The sequence below is a fragment of the Phyllobates terribilis genome, unplaced genomic scaffold (assembly GCF_046119375.1).
Source record: "Phyllobates terribilis strain yellow unplaced genomic scaffold, ASM4611937v1 Scaffold_2__4_contigs__length_985480577, whole genome shotgun sequence".
Lineage (NCBI taxonomy): Eukaryota > Metazoa > Chordata > Amphibia > Anura > Dendrobatidae > Phyllobates > Phyllobates terribilis.
Window position 1 is genome coordinate 220,867,802 of NW_027362762.1, and position 18,374 is coordinate 220,886,175.

At 42.0% G+C, this 18,374-nt stretch overlaps 1 protein-coding gene across 3 annotated transcripts in view; it reads left to right on the forward strand.

Annotated features, from left to right (window-relative positions):
• The window catches only part of ELF1 (E74 like ETS transcription factor 1), a 114,622-nt gene that overhangs the window by 18,264 nt on the left and 77,984 nt on the right, over positions 1–18,374 (forward strand). Inside the window, exons 2-3 of one of the 3 annotated variants that reach the window (XM_073663926.1) lie at positions 8,036–8,156; positions 9,477–9,523. The exons of 1 other annotated variant lie outside the window; for it this stretch is intronic. The gene's annotated coding sequence lies outside the window, so the exon portion shown is untranslated. The remainder of the gene's footprint in view (positions 1–8,035; positions 8,157–9,476; positions 9,524–18,374) is intronic. One more of the 3 variants, XM_073663925.1, reaches the window with a different exon arrangement.

The window sequence follows — 18,374 nt, forward strand, 5'->3', positions numbered from 1 at the left end:
CGTTGTCTTGTTGGAAGATGAAATTACGACCCATCTTAAGATCCTTGATGGAGGAGCGGAGGTTCTTGGCCAAAATCTCCAGGTAGGCCGCGCTATCCATCTTCCCATGGATGCGGACCAGATGGCCAGGCCCCTTGGCAGAGAAACAGCCCCACAGCATGATGCTGCCACCACCATGCTTGACTGTAGGGATGGTATTCTTGGGGTCGTATGCAGTGCCATCCAGTCTCCAAACGTCACGTGTGTGGTTGGCACCAAAGATCTCGATCTTGGTCTCATCAGACCATAGAACCTTGAACCAGTCTGTCTCAGAGTCCTCCAAGTGATCATGAGCAAACTGTAGACGAGCCTTGACATGACGCTTTGAAAGTAAAGGTACCTTACGGGCTCGTCTGGAACGGAGACCATTGCGGTGGAGTACGTTACTTATGGTATTGACTGAAACCAATGTCCCCACTGCCATGAGATCTTCCCGGAGCTCCTTCCTTGTTGTCCTTGGGTTAGCCTTGACTCTTCGGACAAGCCTGGCCTCGGCACGGGAGGACACTTTCAAAGGCTGTCCAGGCCGTGGAAGGATAACAGTAGTTCCATAAGCCTTCCACTTACGGATGATGCTCCCAACAGTGGAGACAGGTAGGCCCAACTCCTTGGAAAGGGTTTTGTACCCCTTGCCAGCCTTGTGACCCTCCACGATCTTGTCTCTGATGGCCTTGGAATGCTCCTTTGTCTTTCCCATGTTGACCATGTCTGAGTGCTATTCACAAGTTTGGGGAGGGTCTTAAATAGTCAGAAAAGGCTGGCAAAAGAGATCTTTAATCCACACATGTGAAGCTCATTATTCTTGGTGCCTGAACTACTTCTTAATACTTTAGGGGGACCAAACAGAATTCTTGTGGTTTGAGGGGTTGAATAATAAATGACACTCTGAATTAACTTTTAACGTTTTAAAAAAAAACAAAAAAAACAAAAACAAAATTTGCTGCAGTGCATTTCCCACTTCCAGGCTGATCTACAGTACAAATGTCACAATGCCAAGTTAATTCCGCATGTCTCAACCAGCTAAATCTGCAGGGGGTTGAATACTACTTGTAGGCACTGTATACAGTATAGACCAAAAGTTTGGACACACCTTCTCATTTAAAGATTTTTCTGTATTTTCATGACTATGAAAATTGTACATTCACACTGAAGGCATCAAAACTATGAATTAACACATGTGGAATTATATACTTAACAAAAAAGTGTGAAACAACTGAAAATATGTCTTATATTCTAGGTTCTTCAAAGTAGCCACCTTTTGCTTGGATGACTGCTTTGCACACTCTTGGCATTCTCTTGATGAGCTTCAAGAGGCAGTCACCGGAAATGGTCTTCCAACAATCTTGAAGGAGTTCCCAGAGATGCTTAGCACTTGTTGGCCCTTTTGCCTTCACTGTGCGGTCCAGCTCACCCCAAACCATCTCGATTGGTTCAGGTCTGGTGAATGTGGAGGCCAGATCATCTGGCGTAGCACCCCATCACTCTCCTTCATGGTCAAATAGCCCTTACACAGCCTGGAGGTGTGTTTGGGGTCATTGTCCTGTTGAAAAATAAATGATGGTCCAACTTAACGCAAACCGGATAGAATAGCATGCCGCTGCGAGATGCTGTGGTAGCCATGCTGGTTCAGTATGCCTTCAATTTTGAATAAATCCCCAACAGTGTCACCAGCAAAGCACCCCCACACCATCACACCTCCTCCTCCATGCTTCACGGTGGGAACCAGGCATGTAGAGTCCATCCGTTCACCTTTTCTGCGTCGCACAAAGACACGGTGGTTGGAACCAAAGATCTCAAATTTGGACTCATCAGACCAATGCACAGATTTCCACTGGTCTAATGTCCATTCCTTGTGTTGTTTAACCCAAACAAGTCTCTTCTGCTTGTTGCCTGTCCTTAGCAGTGGTTTCCTAGTAGCTATTTTACCATGAAGGCCTGCTGCACAAAGTCTCCTCTTAACAGTTGTTGAAGAGATGTGTCTGCTGCTAGAACTCTGTGTAGCATTGACCTGGTCTCTAATCTGAGCTGCTGTTAACCTGCGATTTCTGAGGCTGGTGACTCGGATAAACTTATCCTCAGAAGCAGAGGTGACTCTTGGTCTTCCTTTCCTGGGGCGGTCCTCATGTGAGCCACTTTCTTTGTAGCGCTTGATGGATTTTGCATTTGCACTTGGGGAAACTTTCAAAGTTTGCCCAATTTTTCGGACTGACTGACCTTCATTTCTTAAAGTAATGATGGCCACTCGTTTTTCTTTACTTAGCTGCTTTTTTCTTGCCATAATGCAAATTCTAACAGTCTATTCAGTAGGACTATCAGCTGTGTATCCACCAGACTTCTGCACAACACAACTGATGGTCCAACCCCTTTTAAAAGGCAAGAAATCCCACTTATTAAACCTGTCAGGGCACACCTGTGAAGTGAAAACCATTTCCAGTGGCTACCTCTTGACGCTCATCAAGAGAATGCCAAGAGTGTGCAAAGCAGTCATCAAAGCAAAAGGTGGCTACTATGAAGAACCTAGAATATAAGACATATTTTCAGTTGTTTCACACTTTTTTGTTAAGTATATAATTCCACATATGTTAATTGATAGTTTTGATGCCTTCAGTGTGAATGTACAATTTTCATAGTCATGAAAATACAGAAAAATCTTTGAATGAGAAGGTGTGTCCAAACTTTTGGTTTGTACTGTGTATGAAGGGTGGAGCCAGGCAGTCCAGTTAGTTGAGAGATTATATATATATATATATATATATATATATGTATATATATATATATATATATATATATATATATATATATATATATATATATATATATATATATATATATATATATATAATTTTTTTTTTTTTTTTTTTTTTTTGCGAACTGTGCATGTGCCGAAAAATCACAGCGATATATCCTTCTTTGATTCGTTTCCCAAATCAAAATTAGCTATGCAAGTCTATGGTGTTTGTGCAATCCCTGTGCTGTTCTTGATTAACATTGCAATGTGTAGCAGAAGCTTTGCAATTATTTATTTTTTCAGCAGTGAAAATTGCTGATAAAACCCTGATTGTAAAATCTGACACTCGGACCAAACACTGATGAAAATTGGACTGTTTGTTGCGTATGCGAAAAACCAATGATGTCTGAAACTTGAAATGTAACTTTGTGCTGTTAAAATGTCCTGAAGATTGTTTCACATTCTCCAGGCATTCTCCATCCATTTGGAAAACAATAGTTTATACCCTGTATTTCCACGTTTATGACGTCTCTTATACGCGTTACTAAACTGCAGTTGTCTGACTTAAATTGGGTGTGCTTGGTACCACTCTGCTAATCACCTGCAGACCTACTGGCCAAACAGCTGTCTGCCATGGATATCCTAAAGGAAAAAGAAATACAACAGATTTGTATCATAACCTTGTGCCCATGACCCTCCAGACCTATAGTCAAAGCATTGAAAATGTAAGGCAAGACCTGGGGCCTTCTGATAATCTTGGGGTAGAAGACTGAGATGAGTGACACAGTGCTGTCGATACATACACCATGATCTATACATATGTCGCTATATTGTAACTGTTGTTTAAAAATAAATACACAATAACTACACTGTGTGCAGAATTATTAGGCAAATGAGTATTTTGATCACATGATACTTTATATACATGTTGTCCTACTCAAAGCTGCATAGGCTTGAGAGCCAACTACCAATTAAGTAAATCTGGTGATGTGCATCTCTGTAATGAGGAGGGGTGTTGACTAATGACATCAACACCCTATATAAGGTGTGCTCAATTATTAGGCAACTTCCTTTCCTTTGGCAAAATGGGTCAGAAAAGAGATTTGACGGGCTCTGAAAAGTCCAAAATTGTGAGATGTCTTGCAGAGGGATGCAGCAGTCTTGAAATTTCCAAACTTTTGAAGCGTGATCACCGAACAATCAAGCGTTTCATGGCAAATAGCCAAAAGGGGCGCAAGAAGCGTGTTGGCCATAAAAGGCGCAAAATAACTGCCCATGAATTGAGGAAAATCAAGCGTGAAGCTGCCAAGATGCCATTCGCCACCTTTTTTGCCATATTTCAGAGCTGCAACGTTACTGGAGTATCAAAAAGCACAAGGGGTGCGATATCAGGGACATGGCCAAGGTAAGGAAGGCTGAAAAACGACCACCTTTGAACAAGAAACATAAGATAAAACGTCAAGAATGGGCCAAGAAATATCTTAGGACTGATTTTTCAAAGGTTTTATAGACTGATGAAATGAGAGTGACTCTTGGTGGGCCAGATGGATGGGCCAGAGGGTGGATCAGTAAAGGGCAGAGAGCTCCACTCTGACTCAGACTCCAGCAAGGTGGAGGTGGGGTACTGGTATGGGCTGGTATCATCAAAGATGAACTTGTGGGACCTTTTCAGGTTGAGAATGGAGTGAAACTCAACTCCCAGACCTACTGCCAGTTTCTGGAAGACAACTTCTTCAAGCAGTGGTACAGGAAGAAGTCGGTATCGTTCAAGAAAAACATGATTTTCATGCAGGACAATGCTCCATCACATGCATCCAACTACTCCACAGCGTGGCTGGCCAGTAAAAGTCTGAAAGAAGAAAAAATAATGACATGGCCCCCTTGTTCACCTGATCTGAACCCCATAAAGAACATGTGGTCCATCATAAAATATGAGATCTACAGGGAGGGAAAACAGTACACCTCTCGGAACAGTGTCTGTGAGGCTGTGGTGGCTGCTGCACGCAATGTTGATCGAAAACAGATCAAGCAGCTGACAGAATCTATTGATTGAAGGCTGTTGAGTGTCATCATAAAGAAAGGTGGCTTTATTGATCACTAATTTTTTTGGTTTTTGTTTTTGCATGTCAGAAATGTTTATTTCTACATTTTGTGCACTGATATTGGTTTACCTGGTGAAAATAAACAAGTGAGATGGGATTATATTTGGTTTTTATTAAGTTGCATAATAATTCTGCACAGTAATAGTTACCTGCACAAACAGATATCCTCCTAAGATAGCCAAATCTAAAAAAATACCCTCTCCAACTTCCAAAAATATTAAGCTTGGATATTTGAGTCTTTTGGGTTGATTGAGAACATAGTTGTTGCTCAATAGTAAAAATAATTCTCTAAAATACAGCTTGCCTAATAATTCTGCACACAGTGTAGTTGTGCTCCTAAATATCTTTCACATACTTATCACAGTTTATAAAAAAAATAATAAAAAAAAACTAAAATTAATCTTAAGCTGATATGCAGCTCTCATTTCTCAATATACTCCTTTATCTAAGTAATGGCCTCCCATCCTGGAACTGTCTTTCTATATTATCGCAGAAGTATAACTACCACCATCCTTCGTAAATGTCTTAACCCAGCGACTTTTGCACTGAAGACAATTAATACCACCTTTTAGAAATCACAAGTGCAGCAAAATGTGCAAACGTCTTAACTTTTGACTTTCTTCTGGCTGTATATAAATGAGCCTTGTTTCTATTACTAAAGTCACAGCAGTGGTATAAGGGTACTTTCAAACTGTGTCTTTTCTCACCGTTTCTTGAGCTCCAGAAAAATGAAATGCTCAAAAGAATGCTCCTAATAATTTGCTTGGGAAACGACTTGCTCGTATGTTCAGACTTTTGAATGTCGAACCCTTCAGGCTTCCAAAGACACCAAGCATTTGAAATGAGTAGCATACTTCTGCTGTTTTCTGCTAGTAAGAGACTCCATACTCTTCAATCAATTTTACCAGTGTTTTTGCTTGAAAAAATAAATAAAAGCTTAAAAGCTAGTATTTTCTTCATTGTTCAACAAATTTCAAAACGTCTGAAAATCGCCAGTACAAAAGATGCCCAAAAAGTGTTAGGAAAAAAATGCTAAAAATAAAAGTTGGAAAACAACCCAAAACCTGTTGCAATGGCAGGCTTGTTATAATATTATTAATTGCTGCCTTGCAAAGTCTCCATGTGCCTATATAACGTCTAATGTCTATTCTACTGTCTGCGCTTGGAAGATAACACTCTGCAGCCTCATCTGTACAAGTAGCGAGCGTGTACGTACATTTATTGTACATGATATTGCTAATAGAGCAAGCACTGATAGGACATGTCAGCATGAATGCCTCAATACCTGAAGAACTGGTCACTCTATCTGGAACAATTGCAATGTGACATTCATGTCCAACTTCCCATACCAAGGTTTATTTTAGCAATAAGCAGTGCTGTCAAAAATGAGGCAATGTTCGTAAGTTTAGGATTCCATGCCTAAGGGGTAACGTTTCTCCTTGTGGAGAGTGACACACCGGCTCTGGCATGTCAAGCTAAGGAGACTTATTCGCCGTGAAGTGCTCCTCTGCCTGAATCCTGAGAGAAATCGCTGACCATCTGCAGCTAATCCACGTGAATGGGGCATATTACAAGACATGCAGTGTCATGTAAACTTTTACTGAGCCATTTGGCCAGTCACCTTGAAAAGAACAAAAATGTCTCTTCAAGGTGTTTCACTAAAAAAGGGGTATTATCCAATCAAGACCATCCTATCCATGTGCCATTCATGCCATATGATCCCCTCAGGAATATAATACTAATCTCTTCTTTAGTTCTCTGTTCCTGAAAACATGATTTACTTTGAAGAATAACCATATTTAGTGTTGAGCAAAAAAGATTTGCAGGATCTTGGTTCAGTGGCCACTTTGGTAGTCCATGGCCACCAGAGCAAAGCTCTGCAAACCTCCTCCCAGCTGCCAACTGGTCAATAAGCTCAACAACACGTTCTCATTGCAGTGTGACGTCGTGCTGGGAATGCGGCAGGTAGGAAAAGGTCCGCACTGCTCAGTCTGTGGTCGCAAGACCAGTTAACATGCTAATTCGGTCAGGGTCTTGCAAATACTTTTTTTTTTTTCTGTTCCAAGTCTAGTCATTTGTGGCCAGCATGCAAAGATGTAATCAAATGAGCATTTTGCCTTTTCATCCGTCCTTTTTACATTGGGCAATGATCTGGAATAAATTTTCGCATGAATAATCGTTCGAGAGAAACTATCGTCCCATGTAAAGCTATGACCATGGTCAATGAAGAGCTTTATAGTTTGCTAAAAGGGTTTTCCAGGATTAATGTACTGATGACCTATTCTTGGGATAAGATATCAACATTAGATGGGTGGTGGTCCAACACCTGGCACCTCCACTGATTAGCTGTTTTCACCTCTGCTGGCACCCAGATGTATAAGCATTAAAGGGGTTATTCAGTACTCAGACAACCCCTCATAAATACTATATTCACCAGTTTAAAAAAAAAAAAAAACCTTCTTAGTCTCCCTCATCGTCGCTGTCAGCGCCGGGTCTTCTAGTGCTCCCATGACATAGGCTGAAGCGCTCCTAGGTCATAGAAGCGCTGGGAGACTTGGAATGGCACTGGAGCAGTAGGGGAGTAAAAGGTTTTTTTTCTTATTTTGTATGTGTCACTATTGCATATAAGAGTTGTCCAGGAGTGGATAATGCCTTTAAATGGAAATGAACTCCGTTCACAGTAGTGGTCGTTCCTGGATCCTGCAGGTCAGTTCTTATTCAATAGGAGCTGACCCCCTAGGACCTGAGACAGGACCACCACAAAGTGAACAGATCCACGATGTTCGGCTCCATTTAATGTTTACATCCTGCCGCCGTCAGAGCTGAGAAGAGCTGGTGGTGATGGTGCCAGGTGATGCTACCCCACTGATCTAATAGTGATGGGCTATCCTAAGGAAAGGTCATCAATAGCAAACCTGGACCACCAATTTAGGAATCGTCCACCAGGACAAAGACATATGACAATATTACAAAAGGCTTGTATTATTGATATGTTTTAATTTCTTTTAATGTTAGCTAAATGGGTATCACAGTCTTAAAGGGTTGTCCAGCTAAAAAAAAATCTTTAAGGTGTTTAAAATTGAATTTTATACAACTGACTCAGATATTTTTATTATCAAATGTCCGCCGATATCCTGCTGTTGAGAACTGTCTTTGGTCCCTGCAGTTCCATATCTGGTTTGTGTTCACACCGGGGAGAGTTTCCTGTGTCCACACGTGGCTAGGAAAGTGTATGAAGGGGCTGAATAACTGGTGCACCCTTCTATCAATCGGCCTTGACAAAGAAGGTAAGGCAAAATAGTCGGCACTCCTTGTTGCGTCGTGGAGAAAATCCAAATCAGAAGAAGGATCCCGGCACTCACGTGTTGAACAATGGCTGTTTAATGCAGTTCAATGCAAAGTCCAATTTTTCAATAATTGAAAAAAGCCTGGGATGGGCTGAAATGTGTAAATAGATTTTGCATTGAACTGCATTAAACAGCCGTTGTTCAACACGTGAGTGCCGGGATCCTTCTTGTCCCGATTGACAAAGAAGGTAACTAAAGGAGCTAGTCAGCCAGCACCTTTGTACACATTACTGGTCATCTCCCACAGAGGAAGCCTTCTCCTGTGCGAAACGTAACCTTGTAGACAGTGTTTGATTAGACTGCAGATAACGGAATTATAGATGGATGTAAGGAGATTCTTTCTAGCTAGAAAACCCCAACAAATCCTTGATGGGTGCTAGTCCCACCTCTGTGAACATGAATAGTGATACTGCCCCCAAGGGAGGAAACCTAATGTGACCTTATAGATGCTAAGACGCCGGTGTCGGTGACAATTCAGAGCCAGTCAGAACACACTGACTGCACAAGGGCCTGATGTGGCCCAACAGCTTGGTGCACCTACCCATCTACATGTTTTCCATCTATCACCGCCCTTCTCTGGCTCTAAATCCAGAGCTGTCAATCACAATAGAGGCGTGTGTGTGTGTGTTGGGCGGATAGTAGGTGGGAAGGTGCACTTAAATGTTTGGCCACCCAAGGGTGCTCCGAGCGCCTGTACTTGGTTTGAGCAGTCACCCTGTGCCGACAAACTCCCTTTAAAGTATATAAAATGTTATGCATTAAAAACCGTAGTGAGGAGAATATAACTCTATGGTATTGGTGATATATTAGTCTGCAGTTTTAGAATCTATGTCTCATCCTCTCACAGTCAGAAGGAATTTGCCTGTTTGTAGATGTAGTGAGTGCTGATCAGCAGATTTCCTCCTGCAGCCCTATATAAATGGCTGTGGGGTAGTGTAATACATTCCTTGTTGTCTCCCAAGTACCTGGCCCTCCTTATTGCTCTGACTTTCCAGACGCCTGCCTCATGCACTTTGCTCTGTTCCTGGGTAAGGTGGGGCAGGGCGTTCCTCTTCCCAGCCTGCCCTGTGTGTTTTGTCTTACCTGCACATTTGCATGTTTGACCTAGCAGGATAATTGGGCCCCAAGCAACATGGGCGTTCCCTCCTTCACTAACACACAGTTTCATGTATGACTCATAAGGCTGAGGCAAAGATACCACTTCCCTAATCTGCCGTGGCCATTTTAACTCTAGCTTTTAAAACCTTTTTCTGATTTCAGACTTGTGGAGCATATACATGCAGGATCCTCGGGGAGCTGGTGACAAGGTAGGTGCTGCGCCTTTGGTTTCCTCCTCGCAATGACAGATCTGACAGGTAAACGCGTATTTTCCATCAAGGCGATTCTGAACCTCAGTTCTCTAGCTGCAAAGCCACAACCTGTCCGAATACTCGGAGTATTCCACCTCCCCATGTGAAAAGTCACATTAGGTCAAGGGGGCTGTATAATGAGATCCTGACATGTATGACAACTGTCATACCTAGTGACCAGGGTTGGGGTATTAAGCGCCACTGACACCCTAAGTATTGGCTTAATATCTGATGACTGATATGAAGCTTAATATTATATGGTCATACTAGTGTTTATTACATTACCCATCATCCTGTACATAGGCTGGTCGTAGGGTCTTCTAAATAAAGCAGGAATTGATTCACTCTTAAGCCCCCATACATATCAGTTGTCTGTCAGCGAACGATGCCTCTTCCATACACAAGCACTCGTTTGGCCCAGCGCTCCTGTACTCCCTATACATATTGTGCACACATTGAGTAATGGCAGCAAATTTTTCTGCACCAAAAGCTAGAGTGTTGGAAGGAAAAAGCACTCTGTAAAATCCGTATATTTATTTTTGTGTTTTTACATTTGTTTTTGATGCTTTTTTCTTCCATGCATTTGAATGGGTGAAAAAAGGCTGGAGGTATTGATATGCTGCAGAATTAAAACACCTATTGGTTCAAATCTGCAAGGAAAAAATAAGCAGCGTGTCCACGAGCTTTCAGAAAGTCATTCACTGTTTTTTACCGTTGAAAAATGTGTGGAAATAACGCAGCAAAAACACAAAGTGTGAACCGTCCTATGAGAGATGAATTGCAGACATGTCTGCTGGCTTGTCTCCAGGAGGAGACGGTGATCGGACATGCATGATCAATATATCCCAGTTGACCAGCGCTACCAAACACATTGACCAAACTTGCCCATTCTGGCGGGTACGACCGACTTTAGTCTAATATGTACGGGAGTATTTTAGTTGTGTGCTTTATCCTATTAAGGATTATATCGTCCTATGTCCACATGCAGAAGTGCTATTGCCAAGATGGAAAATAATTGTTATTTTTGACTGTGATCTAGAGAAATTGATGGTAAGCATACTGGAAAGAGTCTGGTTTCTGCTCCACTTGGAGAGGGTTATTTTGGCAGTTTAAAGTATATTTATTAGGCCGGTCAGTGGACCCAGTAGCAGTCAGCCCTCGGATCGTGAAACATTTAGGCTGTGTGCCCACAGTGCGTTTTTTAAGCGTTTCCGCAGCGGCAAAAACGCTGCAGAAACGCTTAAAAAACGCATGGTAGAAGGCCTGCCATGTTCCCCAATGATAACCCGCAGTGGAAATTTCCGCAGCATGTGCACAGCCCATGCGGATTATCATTGCGGAAAAAAACGCAGCACTACCAATTATTTTGCGGAAGCGCTGCGTTTTCTCCGCCATTGACTTGTATTGGAACGCATGGAATCCGCATCACTGGATCTGTAGATGCGAAATCCAAACGTTTCAATGTGCGGATGGTACCCGGGTGTGGAGGACAGGAGACTCTCCTCCGGACCCGGGTACCATAGAACCTGTGAAAAAAAAAAAAAAAGAATAAAATGAAAAGTAAATATTATATTTACCTTCTGACGGCCCCCACTGCGCTTGTCCTCCCTTGCCGGCAGCTCGCGGTGGACTGAAGGACCTGCGCTGATGTCATTTAGTTATGTGACGTCAGGTCCTTCAGTGTATCGCGAGCTGCCGGCAGCCAGGACGGAGCGAAGCAAGACTCCGGGGGCCATCAGAAGGCAAGTATAGATATATATTTTTTTTTAAACATTCTTTAAGGTCACAGTATATAAATCCATGCCGTTTGCATGGATTTATATAGTGTGACCAAGTTGTCAAGCACTTTCCAAGTGATGCTAAAATCGCCTGGGAAGCGCTTGTCAACCCGCATGCGGAAATGCATGTGAAGAACGCTTCACATCCGCATGTCCCTGGCAGGAAAAACGCATGTACAATCCACATGTACAATCCGCATGTACAATCCGCATGTACAATCCGCATGCGTTTTTTCTGCCAGGGAGATGCAGAAACGCTCAGAAAAAAATCCGGAGCATTTCTGCATCATGGGCACATAGCCTGATGCATGAAACTGGACTTTGCTACATTTAGCGCATTTTAATATCAATTTCTGAAATAATTTTGTCAGATTTATTTTTTATCCCGGATCCCTTCTTTTGGACCACAAAACCGGACACAGGCTTAGGCATGGTCCCTAACTGAAAGGGTTTCTGATTTATAGTATATATAACATAGTATAGATTTTGATATAATATTGAGGGCTGAAGTTATGGAGAGTTTTGACTTCATATCTACCTTATGTTTACAGAATAAATTAATTCTATTGTTTTTAAACCTTGACTATCTATTAGCAGATCTGTCATCAGATTTCACAATACAAACCATCTGCTTCATGGGGGTTTTGCCTATAGATCAACACATTAGGTTAAAGGTTGGACTTGATGGACGTGTGTTTTTTTTAAACCTTATTACTATGAAGCTGAAGTAGTAGTAGTGTTTTAGATCTGATGAGGTTAGTGTGTTTACTTTGAAAATACTTGTGAGAATGGCTGTATATACCGTAATTGATATTAAACTGAGCGTTTTATAATTCTTAAGTTTAGCTCTAGCTGGACTCTAAAATTTCCAATTCAATATAAGGAATATACAACCTACAACCATTATGACGTGGATTTTCAAAGGAAGTACACCCGCCTCATCAGATCTGAGAGATCTGTTTAATAATGTATGCAGTTTGTATTGTTAAATCTGGTTGAAGATCAGCCTTAAAACTTCTTAAAACCAGCCTTAAAACCATACATATTAGACAAAAGTCTACTGAATTTTTTTTATGTCTGTGGGGGCCTTGTGACTCTATGAAGACAAATGTTTGGGAAAGAGTAATGGGCATGTTTCAACATGCTCGATCTTTAGTTCCTGCGAAACACAAGTCCATGTCAAAAGGCTCTATGTGCACAGAGCCTGCTGTGCGATTCTTGCTATAAAGAGTACTGGAAACCTGATGGATCCATTGAGGTCATTCAAGATTCTTCATGAATACAGTACATATAATATAATTGGAAGTCTTGATGTTAATATGAACAAAGTTGCATGCTGCACTTGAACATCTGATCAGTAGCGGCAATCAAAAAGATTTGCAGGACCCGGGCACAGGGGTCACTCTAGTATTTTGTGGCCCTCTGGACCGGAGCCCTGTGAACCTCCCACAACCTGCCAGAATCCTCAATGCCTCATCTGATCAGTAGACCGGACGACTAGAAGTTGGCCATGCCAAAGTCCCACCCAGCTAGATCGATGATGCTGAGGACACAGGCCGCCCAAAGCAAACTGCTGCCTGGTTTGGGATAACCGTTTGGGTACATCCGCCATGTTCTGTTTCACTGGCAGTAGAATCATCAGCGGTAAAGGCATTGCTAAGCATGAAGTCCGCGGTGTCATCCAAAACATTAAAGTGATATGATATGTGGATTTTATACTTGCATCCCTTCTCAATTTACATTGTGGACTTTTTCTGCTGTATTTGAGTGAGACTTCTTGAAATGTCATTCACATATTGCTACTGTAATGTGCAGCGAGTTGTCTGCGGGCAGATCGGCATTGTAAAATCTGCTCTGTATTCACCCCCCTGGGGACATTCTGTAAGAATTTGGGTGGAAGACACTAAAAGCTGTGGCCTGAGGGTGGATGTGATAACTGCATGTTTAAATGTGAAGGAAAGATCCTAAAGGTCCATTTACATGGACCGATCAGCAGTCATTTAAATGCCTCTTTACACAAGCAGAACTAAGTAGATGATCTATGATGGATCGCTTAGTGCGCATAGGCGGCCGTGGTTCTCGGCAGCATGAGTGCTGTTCACACAGGACAATGCACTGACGAGAACGATGTTTTTTTTTTTTTTAGATAATTGCACTTGATAAACAAGCGCTTTGCTCATTAATTGCGTGATCGGCAGTCTGATAACACTTCAGATTATCATGAAAAGAGCATTTTTACCAACACTTGTTATCTTGCAGCATAAATGCAGTTTTATTCCTCTTTACCTCAGATGTGAAGAGGAAGCCATCTAGGACTGCTGGGCCCCCTCTGCAATCTTACATTTTATCAGCAAAAACCCTTTAAACTGTGTATAATGATTAGCGATCTGCTTTTTTCTGTAATCTATGGCAGCTTGCTAGGCGGGATCCTCACTGTTTGGGGGTGTTCATGTGCTTTCTTTTTGTTGCTTCCCTTAGTAAGTTCTGCACGATATGTTCATATAATGTAGAGAAGCTATTTCGATAGCTGACCATTTTCAAGATTTTGTCTACTGGTGTGTGACGGGGAAGACTGGTGATATCCAGTGACAGAACCGTGCTCAGCACTGACAGTGGGCTCACCACATAGTATGTGTAGTACTTCCTCCCCACCCCCATACATTCTCCACCCAGACTTCTATTTAATGTATTAAGCTTGTCTTACACAGCGACAACCTGTGTTGCACAACCTGAAGGTTGCGGTGACTGATTGCGACATTGCATCCAATGCTTGTCAGTGAGGTCACGGAGCAGCCTGTCGTGACATGACCGTGCTGAGCGCCCCCTATGTTGCCTTGCCATATCATCATGCACTCAGTAGTACCAGTAGTATTGCACTCGATACAGCAGAGACCTGTAGATCTGGTGTTGAAATCACATGTAGGTTTCAGGGGAAGTGAGAGGAGATGTTTCTGGCTGGCGAGTTGCAGAGGCCGCACTCATCAGCTGCTTTCACACCACATTTTTGCTGTACAGTTGAGGCCATATTTGCTCCCAAAGCCAAACAAGCAGTAAGCAATTTACTGTGGTGGAAAAACACTTCCCCAAACCCTTTCTTTCTAACACACTTCGTATATATTTTTTAACATCTGCTCTTTTGTATGTGAACAGGAACGTCTTTGTTTCATCTACAGACTTTTAATTTTTATGATATTAGTTGTAAACTTTTAATTTTATAATAAAAACCACTCTGCATCTGGATCCATTACATGGCGAGTGCTGCAAGCTTCCATCCCCGTCGGTCTGTGGTGTAGTACATCAGCATCATTTTATCAGAAAACAATGCCAGCAATGAGTTTTTAGCCATCAAATTTGACAGCCACACACAGGTTCACAATGCACATGTCAAGTCATAAAGTTTTATCAAACAATTTAGGAATATGCACCAAGTTGAAACTGTAAAAGTTAGAAACCGAAACTTCATGTCTATGAAGCATGAAGAAGAGTAAGATGGCGTCTATATAGATAGGGGAAGACTCTGCTGAAATTGAAAATGCAACACATTTAGTGACACAGCGCTCCTCCTCTTCATCTGAATTATTTATCTATCCTACACAGACAGCATTTTCTCCTACTTCTCTCCTTTCCTGCACTTTACTCAGTGCAGCCCTACTAATCCATGTCAGCGCCACCTCGTTCTTCACAACATGCAGGTATGTCTGCTGATGCCCGGGTTTACTCTAGGTGATGTCACAGGATCCAAAGGGCACTGATTGGACTTATTAGGGCTAGGACATGGCAAACAAGCTACTTGGGTGTGTGTTGCCTGTAGAAAAACCTGGTAATATGCATGGAGATCCCCTCCCCTCTTCCCCATGACTGTATCTTCTATGCTGCTTTACAGAACTATACCCTTGGCCAGATACCTGTGGCTGGGGTCATTGTTCTGTAGCGCAATAGATAAAATGCAATGCCCAGGGAAGATCTACTGCAACTTTCTAATACTATTGCAACTGCTTTATGTAAGGCCAGGGCCCAACAAGAATTGTAAGGCTATGTTCACACATTGTGCTTTCGCTGCATTTTTTTTCTGCAGCAAAAGCTGATCTCTTGCCAGGAGGCTTGTTTAGATTTTTTTTTGCTTTTTAGGTGCATTTTTGCTGCTTTTTTTTTTCACTGGCCTTTTGTCTCTTTATGCATGTACATAAAGTTCAGTGGAAAAAAAAAAAAAAAAAATTCATTCTGGTTTTGAAAAACACCTGCATTTTTGGTGCGTTTTTTTTCACCACCCATTACTTCCAATAGGTGAAAAAACTAAAAGAAGTGACCTGCTCTATTTTGCGAAAAATCATGCAAAGCACAAAATACTGAACATACATATGTATGCTCTTATGACAGCTCACTGATCGTTCACTGACCTGCCTCCTATTTTACCTAGGCCCACACTACTAGATGCATTATGTAAAATAGGAGGCAGGTCAGTGAAGGGTCAGTGAGCTGTCATAAGAGCATACAGATGAATATGTAAGCAGAGCACCAGATAGAGCGCCACCCACAGGCCGCCCTGGAGCACAAGCATATCATTATCTCCAAACTGTAAGTAAAAATTACACCAGAAGCACAGGACGGATTTCATCAACCAAGGTATTATTTTAATCACTGTAATGTCACCCATCTGACAGTGTGTGCAGTTTACTGAGCACAATCCTGCTGACAGGTGCTCTTTTAAGTATTCTAACTTTTTGTTATAAAGTAGAATGGTGATCTAGTGAGAAAATATCAGTTATAAAGTAGCATGAAGGCTGCCTGTACTAAGAAGCTGACCATTGACATCTGCCTCTTGTTGGTGGACCCTAATGCATATGGGACTTTGAGTATTGTTGTCAGAGAAAGCGACAATCCATCATTCTTCCTCTGTACAGTCATTTTGTTTCAACAGGAAAAATAGTTGTCTGCCTCCAGAGACTCTTGTCTCCTAGAGATGATCAAAAAGATTTGCAGGACCTTTGTCCAGCTTTCACATCTGTTGTCCGCAACCGGCAAACCGATCTCTGTGAACCTTCTTCTACCTGCTGGCATTCCCTGTGCCTCCACTGTTTAGCAGTGTCGGTGCGACGCACTCCTGCATGGGAGAGAGGGTTCAGGGGGCTCTGTCCACCGACTATGGACTACCAAGATACTCTGAATCTTTTTGATCATCTTTACAAGTATTTCCTTACCCCACCCTATTGAAATAACTCTGGTTTTAGTCACTTTCTTCAACCCTTTTTTTTTTTTGTTATCTTCACATCTACTGATATAAACGTTCCTTTCTTAGAAGCGTGATAACAGATTTTCATTTCTGCCATATAAAGGTTAGAATAGTCTTACTCCAGTAGTAGAGAGATGTCCCTCCAGCTTATGTGTTCAATAGAATTTATGGTATCAAAAATCCAAATGGTTTTGGATCGGGGCCATATATGCAGGCAAATAATCGGACCATATGTACATATTGCATTAATGACTCCTTTCATCATTTACCTCCCTAGTAGTATTAAATTCAATGCCGGATTAGATGAGGTGGGTGATTTAATGTTTTTGTAGTATCTATGTTTTTGGAGTATTTTGGAGCAAGTGCAGTTACTGTGTTAAACCCTTGTCACAGTAAAAATGTGAATGTTAAAAATCTTAGGGTTACAAGAAATCTTTGATAATAAAATCTGATCCATTGCTCGCACTACAACACATGCTCATGTGTCACATGGATAACTTCAGAAAAGAGGGAAGGGTGTTAGTTATTATTGACAGATTTACCCATCCGTGACCCCCACACGAAGTCTCATCTTTTTATAGTCATTGTGTGAATTTGACATTGTAGCGTTCCAGACACTGGCATCACCTGTACCTTCCGCCATCTTTACAGGAGCCAATAATTGACTGAATGGACATTCACAAGAATGCTGATATTCAATCATTGGCCCATGAATTCCTGCCGCCCATCAGCCGACAATTGAACATTGCATTGTGTATGAAGTGCTGGTGGGCACTGGAAAAACAAAAATTGCTCGGATCCCTTTTTCTTCTGCTTACAACATCGTTGGAATCATTTAGCCTTTCGTAATAAGTACTGACCACTTCCCGTTACATGAAGAGACTTCCTGTAGGATTACGGCATTGTGCAATAATGGACGCTGATAAACCAGACCTACAGATGTTCTCTTGGAGGTCACATCTTCCTAGTAGACCTTTCTCCCATCATACCTCATGTGACCGCTCTGGAAATCCGGTAGAACAAACTACATTTAGTAGCTTTAGCCGACCGGTTTTACATACAAGTTCTGCTGGTGCACACTTTTATGGATCCATACTTGTTTGTTCCAAATACTTGAGACTTTAGCAGTCTGATAAACCTGTCCTGGAGCTAATTTGAGAATAGGTCACTTTTGTTGGATCAACAGGGGTTCTAACTATCAGCACAGTGAAGGTGACCACTACACGGCTGTATATGACTGTACATCGCAGAATGATGCAGGGAATGGGGTCACATTGCAAATCACAAGGTACCGCAGCCGCAATAGGAAATTCACAAAAAGTCAGACCCAGTTGGATTTTTTGTGAGTTGCTTTTTGTGGTCGTAGAACCTTGTGGGTTGCATCGAGACCCCATTCACTTGCATTACGCTACAGTGTAGCATAGAGCATCTTTCTTTTTATTGCTTACATGACCTGTGTCATGGCTAAAATCGCTGTGTAACCTAAGCTTTATTGTATACACAAACACACTGCATGAACGACTGTGCCTGATGCTGATACTCATTCCCATTCAGGTGAATGGGACAGAGGTGCAGTACCAGGCACTGCCATACAGACATATATGATGCTGTCTGTGTAAACCTTGTCATTATGTTGATCTGCAGGAGTCTTAAATATGGTTGGTCGATGTTCAATTCCTACAAAGTCCCTTCAAGAACAGGGACAAGGAAGGCCTGCTTTAATCAGCCACCCAAGAAAATGCCTTTCATGTTTTCATGACTTTCCTTAGGGTGCTTTTACATTGTGTTTAGGCATTTATTC